The following is a 5,867-nucleotide window of genomic DNA, read 5'->3' as shown; positions in this document are numbered from 1 at the left end:
GATTAATCTGTTTTTAAAAGTTGCATGTCTATAATTTCATATAGTTCATTCCAATATTGAAAACATGGTTGAGCCAAGATTTAATCTAGACCTATGGCTTCATGGCTACATTAACTTTGTCAAGGCCCCTGGCTCACTTTGGATCATCTGCTAGGTCTCAGGGAGGAGGCATGGAGGACTCAGAAAGGTCATGGGAGCCCAGCGACCTGGGTCAGTCAGAGAGGGCTAAATGATTCTCCTGTTTGGAATGAGTCCTTCAGTGGTCTAGATAAGTGACACTTAGAAAGTAATAGGACAGCCCTGATTTATCCTTTCTCTAATCCAAAAGAATAGGAAGATGTCAATATGAAATGAAGAAGGTAGGTGGGAGAGATTGGGAAGAGGGTAGAAATGAGCGGTGTTCTCTCTCAATCTCTCAGCAACAAGTTGCATTTTGTTCAACACCAACCTTCATTCTTCGTGGCATCCATATTAAAGTTGGAAAAATAGGCCCTTAGTAGAAGTAACCTAATTAACAAAGCTATTTTGCTTGCCACCAACTAATCCCCTAAACAAGGGTTGCCCTCTGCTCCTGGGACTTCTTACCTGGCATTGGGTTTAGGACACCAGGGATCTTGGTCGGGTTACATAAACCACCTGTGAAAGATTGGTTCTGTCCCTTCCCCTCCTTGTTTACCGTTTTGATTACCGCCACCTCCTCCGCTCCCAGCTATGGAGGGGATTTAACAAGATGACACAGAAGTTTCAGGGTCTCCCACCATCATTCCCCATATGTCTTGACTGTCCCTAACTGGCTTTGGAATACTGCTAAGTGTTAGTGGCCCCAGAGACTCACCTTTCCTTCCATTGTCCTAATGTCTCCAGTGGATCAGAATAGCTCCTTGGAGGGGCCCCCTTGCTCACTGCTTAGAAGTCACTGGTTAGGGCAGGATGAGAGGAACATTCTTTGGCATGCCCTTTTAGTCCAAACATCATGTGATTTCATGGCACCCCTCCAACCTGGAGCTGTAATGAGGCCAGCAGCCTCTGGCTCCCACAGTCACTGCTTGTTCCGGGTAGATCCCACGGTGGCTTCCCCACGGTCCCTGGCATCCATGGGAAAGGAATGCGGCCTGAGAGAAGAGCTTCCACACAAGCAGAAATACCCACGTGCCCTTCGGCACATTCACGAGCACCAGCAACATGGAATTCCTTTTCAAATGTCAAAAATGCAAAACACATAAGCCCACTTATTTGGGCTTATGGGTCAGAGGAGAAAAACAAAANTGGGGGGGGGGGGGTTAGATTTCCTTGAAAATTTGAGAGCAAAAGAAACCAGGAAGCTATGTCCTAAATTAGGCAGACCTAATGACCTTTCGACCACTAGCCTGGAACCTGTTCAGGCTTAGTCACTCATTCTCAAAACATGTCAGGGTGGGGTGACCAGAGGATAGCTTCACCTCCACCACCACATGCAGTCTTCCTCCATCCAGCCAAGGCTCTGTTTGGTTTGCTCAGAGCATCCAAGTGGCCCTAAAAGATGTGACATAGAAAAAGACTGCCTACTTGGGAGTAGAGGTTTGGGATTAGGGTCAACGCTGAAGAGGTCAGCATGACTGTAAGAAAACTTTGGTAAACTCTCATGAAGCCAGGCCTCAAGGCAAGAGAATGAATATATGAAGTACCTACTCTGTGCCAGGCAATCTTGTTATCATCACATCGTACATTAATTGAAACCTGTTTGCCAACCATCATCTTTAAAGCAAGAACTTTCACAGCACACTGCCTGGGTTTGAATTCCAGGTTACTAGCTGTGTAACTTGGGAGGCTTAACCTCTGTGCTTTGGTTTTCTCATTTGTAAAAGAGAGATTGTAAAACATGGTTATTGTACGAAATAAAATAAAAATATGTACAGGTTTAGGACAGTGGCCGGCACATAGTAAGCGGTGCATGCAAGTTAACTCTTGCCATTCCATCTTTTTAGATGAGAAAAATAAGGCAGAAAGAGGGGAGGTGACTTTCCAAAGGACACATAAGTCAAAAGTAGCAGAGTTACTTCCTGTTATTTACTTCTCACATCAACTCCAAGCGGGAGAGGCTATCATCTTCCTTTTACTGATGAGAGCTTGGAAGCCCGCGAGGGGTCTAGTAACTTGCTCATGTCGCAATTTGGCAAATGGACGAGTTCAGATTTAAAACCTACATCTGCTGACTTTAAAGCCTCGGCACATCCCACTGGGCCAGTGGGTCTCAAACTTTTAGCACAAGTCGGAATTACGGCAGGACTTGTTACAACACAGATTGCTGGGCCCTACCTCCAGATTTTCTGACTCAGCAGCTCGCTGGTAGGGCCAAGAATCTGCATTTCTAACAAGTTCGGTAATGTAGACATTGCTGGTCCAGAGAATGCACTGGGAGAACTACTGCTCTTCAATTATGCACCTGTATGCAGAACTGGTGGCTGGCAGGAGAAGGAATAGGGCCTCAAGATTGTAGGTCCACAAGAGCTTCCCACTCTAGCAGTATTTAAAGAGCCTAGAAAGCACACCTTGTATTTACATAGCCTTTCATATTTATGATCTCATTTGATCTCTCCAATATCCCTGGGTCATGATCATTATTTCCATTCAATGTGATTTGTTTTTAGAGGTATATGTATGGCTAGAAAATGGCAGTGAGAGACGAAACCACAGATTACCTGGCAAGTGTTCCGTCCTCTTCCCCAAATAACTTTTCCTGGAAAGCATTATCAGCTGACAGAAACTGACTCCAGTTCCATATGTGTCTTCCCAGGGAGTATCACAGCTCTGGAAAGGGCTCTTCACCCCACCAGGGTTCGGAGGAGGTCATTTCTAATGGGAGGAACTCAGGACCCGTTTTCTACCATCATTTCAAGGGCTAAGCAGGTCTACTGTTCACAAAATGTTTCCACCAGCTATTTGCTCCTTTTTCTATACCCTAAAAGCGTTGATATTTGGCTAAACTACAGATCTTTAGAAAGGATGGAAGCATGTGAGGAGTTAATTTCCACTAGGCACAACTTGTTCACATTCCCATTTAGAACCACTTGCATGGTTAGGTATATTTTTAAAAGCTGTTTGGACATATAAGCCAACAAATGATTAGTATTCAGAATATGTAAAGAACTCCTATAAATGGATAAAAAAATTAACCATTGCCAAGTGAAAAAAAAAATGGGAAAAGACATGAACAGGCATTTCAAAAAGGATCACATATGGCTGACAGTCATGTGAAAAACCTTCAACTTCATTATTCTTCAAGGAAATTCAATATAAAATAACCATGCAATACTATTTCATGCCCATCAAATTGGCAAACATTAAAAAGTCTGACAGTACTCAGTATTAGCAAGGAAGTAAGGAATCAGGAATCTCACACACTACTGGTGGGAGCTATGTTTCAAAATGAAACAACCATATACCTTTTAATCCAGTAACTGTTCTTCCATGTATTTATCCTATGCTTATAGTCACAGGTGCTCAGACTGTGAATTTCAGACTCATTCTCTGTAGAGACGTATGTATCTCCTAGAGGATTCATTCATTGTAAACATATTTAATTAAATATTTGCTATGTTCAGGACACAGTGTTGTTAGGCTGAAAAGATGCCAGGAGTCCCCAGAAGGTATGTTACTTCTCCCCTGCAGCTTCTAGTGAAAAAAAAAAAAAAAGCCAGGTGGGAAAAAGGATGGTGATGTAGAGAGCTTTCTGATTGGCCCAGAAGAGAGAGCTGCCCTGAAGGAGCTTCCATGGCAGCCATGGTTTTTTCCCGCAGCTCATTGAACTTTCCAGCTCCACGCCTAATCATATTTGGAGTATGATCATATGGTGGAAGATCTCAGCTAATATTAATAAAAGTAACAACTACCACCTTGTACCACACATTTTATACACATTAACTCATTTAATCACCACAGCAAAATTATGACACTGGATGTCATCCTTATTTCACATGATAGATAAATGAGCTTCAGAAAGATTCAGCACCCTGCCCAAGATCACACAGCTTTAGTATGTCACTTATTAGTGGCAGATTGAAATCATAGTCTGTCTGCCACCAAAGCATACGATTCTAGATGCCCAAGTGATATTGCCATCCTCATGAAAAGTTCAGGCTATCTTTTTTTGAAAAATCAAATAAAATTGGAATATGGATTTCTTTCATTGCATGATATTTACTAATTTTACTTCTTCCCTCCATGTTTATTTTGTGCAGGGAGATGTGGCAGAAAGGGTGCTGTATGGGTACTCAGACCTGAGTCTGCCTATGTTCATATGACCTCCTGAAAGTCACTCTGTCTCTTGTTTCATCTTCCTCATCTCTACATGGGGAAAATAAATACCACCTACCCTCCTTCCTTCCAGGGGTGTTGTCAAGATCTAAACAAGATCTGGTAGTTGACCTACTCTGTAAACTATAAAGTATCATATAACATAAGACATTATAATGACCTTACCACCAGGTTGTACAGGGGAAGGTAAAGTAAAGAAATGCAGTGAGCAGCCAAGATCCTAACTAAAAAAGTAGAAGTGTGGCATGGCAACGAGTGAACTCAATGAGAGGAACAGAGAAGAGAGGAGAGGATGACTGTGTATGCAGTGGAGAACTGGTTTCAAAATTTACAAAACTAGGAAACTTATTCTAACCTAATTTAGTACAATGGCAATATCCATTTATTCCTCTTTGGTAAACACTCACACAACACCTGAAATAACACTGGACATGTAATTATCACTCAAGGAATACTTGTTGCAATGTCCAATCTATGGAACTACTCAGGCAACCTAGACACAGGGTGGTCAGCCTTCAGCCCTACTAAGTTTCAGCAATAGTTCTTGATGCCAGTGGGAAAGGAATTTAATTGGTGCGTTGAGGAAAAGTAATCTCACATCCTTTGAAAGCCAGCAATAGAACAAGGCCAAGACACAGAGTCTCCCTAACTACCAGCAATAGAAAAGCTTGTTTCTAATGCANGCAGTGTCTCTGGTGTGAGGACCCCGGCCCGGACCCTAGGCCAGACAGGCTTATTCTAAAAATACCCCAGCCTTGAAAAATAAGAGGAAGCCACACTTCAGCCACTGCAGCGAGACTTAGCAGGAGTATCCTGTTCAGACACCAGAGTGTGGTAATAACAAACTGAAACTTAATATCACAAGAAATGATTTTAGTAAAAGCTTAGATTTACAAGACATGGGTTAAAATTTTATAGAAGTAGTTTTTTGCAACTGGTTTGAGACATCTCACCAAAACTAACAGCTCTTCTTGCTTCTGTACATTTGCTTTGCTTCGGCTTTTGCCCAAAACCGTGGAAATCAAGCCCTATAAAACTTCCACCTGCCAAGACCTCGGGGCCGTTCTCCTCTTGCAGAATGAGGCGGTCGCCAGGCTTGGCTTAATAAAGCTTTTGGAACGAAAACTCTGTCTCTTAGGTCATTTTTAAGGAGTAAGGACCTAACACTGGGAGGCCCTATGCTTCGAATAAACTGGTACCAAGGACCTTTATAAACATGTATTAATGGAAATGATGCTTCATCTCAATAACTGGGTTTAAGGCAAGCTTCAGGCGGGCTCCACTGGCAACCATGTCCCTTCATAGCTTGGCATAGTCCTTCTCTTGTTAGATGCCACTTCTGAGTCACTAGACTGGTGAGTCATGCCCAGCAAGGAAGGCCATTTTGAGAGCAAAACCAGAGAGAATTTTCAAGAACAATGAGTGGGGCCCTAAAGGGAAAGAGAATAAGGCTTTTTATTGTCCTAGCAAAACACAAATGAAAGAAAAAACACTGCGGTAATACTGGGGGTTAAACTTCCCAGCTGTAAATTTTACTCTGAAGAAAAACTGAGCAAAAAAAAAAAGCGGGGGGG

The 5,867-nt window shown here is 42.6% G+C and overlaps 1 protein-coding gene and 1 long non-coding RNA gene across 2 annotated transcripts in view; one reads left to right on the top strand and one right to left on the bottom strand.

The window, feature by feature from the left end:
• Positions 1–926, bottom strand: part of DNAJC6 (DnaJ heat shock protein family (Hsp40) member C6) — a 146,915-nt gene extending 145,989 nt beyond the window's left edge. Inside the window, exon 1 of the mRNA XM_019646724.1 lies at positions 836–926. The gene's annotated coding sequence lies outside the window, so the exon portion shown is untranslated. The remainder of the gene's footprint in view (positions 1–835) is intronic.
• The window catches only part of LOC109384949 (uncharacterized), a 53,118-nt gene that overhangs the window by 3,950 nt on the left and 43,301 nt on the right, over positions 1–5,867 (top strand). The gene's annotated exons all lie outside the window — the stretch shown is intronic.

This window comes from Hipposideros armiger, unplaced genomic scaffold (genome assembly GCF_001890085.2).
Source record: "Hipposideros armiger isolate ML-2016 unplaced genomic scaffold, ASM189008v1 scaffold_106, whole genome shotgun sequence".
NCBI lineage: Eukaryota > Metazoa > Chordata > Mammalia > Chiroptera > Hipposideridae > Hipposideros > Hipposideros armiger.
The sequence above is the reverse complement of the archived record's forward strand: the minus strand, read 5'-3'. Positions and strand labels throughout refer to the sequence as shown.